This window comes from Arachis ipaensis, chromosome B09 (assembly GCF_000816755.2).
Source record: "Arachis ipaensis cultivar K30076 chromosome B09, Araip1.1, whole genome shotgun sequence".
Lineage (NCBI taxonomy): Eukaryota > Viridiplantae > Streptophyta > Magnoliopsida > Fabales > Fabaceae > Arachis > Arachis ipaensis.
The window spans coordinates 2,137,915-2,138,583 of record NC_029793.2 but is presented as its reverse complement, the minus strand read 5'-3'; positions in this window follow the sequence as shown (position 1 = coordinate 2,138,583).

Genomic DNA, 669 nt, shown 5'->3' with positions numbered 1-669 from the left:
TATTAAATATATAGAAAAAAAAAAAGAAGAAGGAACATGTTATGGAAATAGTGTATTTTGGTCTTTATATATATTGTTTGAAAACCAATTTGGGTTGGTTGAGTGGTCAGCTCACTCGTTCACTTAAACAAGTGTCAAAAGTTCGAATCATGCCTTGTGTATGCAGCAACTCATTGACCAGCGACAGACCGTTAAATGAAGCTCAGATCCGCGATGGATTAATCATTGACCTGTTGAATTAAGAGATACCATAGGCAACCAAAAAAAATATATATTGCTTGAAGGGAAGGGTTTTGGCTTTCACATATCATTGCATTTATTAAAAAATGAGATAGCACACTTTAAACAATATTGATTATTGAAGTGTGACACATAGAATAGAAGTGCCTTTAAGAATCTTGGGTTTGTAGGATTACATATCAATTCAGTAGTTCAGACTTCTCTCTCCAATTCTGAGTTAAAGACAAGCAAAATTGTGTTTCCACATGCATTTTTCTTTACCTTTTCATACACCAATACTTGCTTAGCATAAAAAACAACAAAGAGGGAGAATATGTGTTGCAAATTAAAGTGTGTTTCACTTATTTTGTTGAATTAAATTTATATTATTAAAGTTTTGTACATATATATTCAATTATATTTAGTTTGTTAATCATTTAATAAAATTTT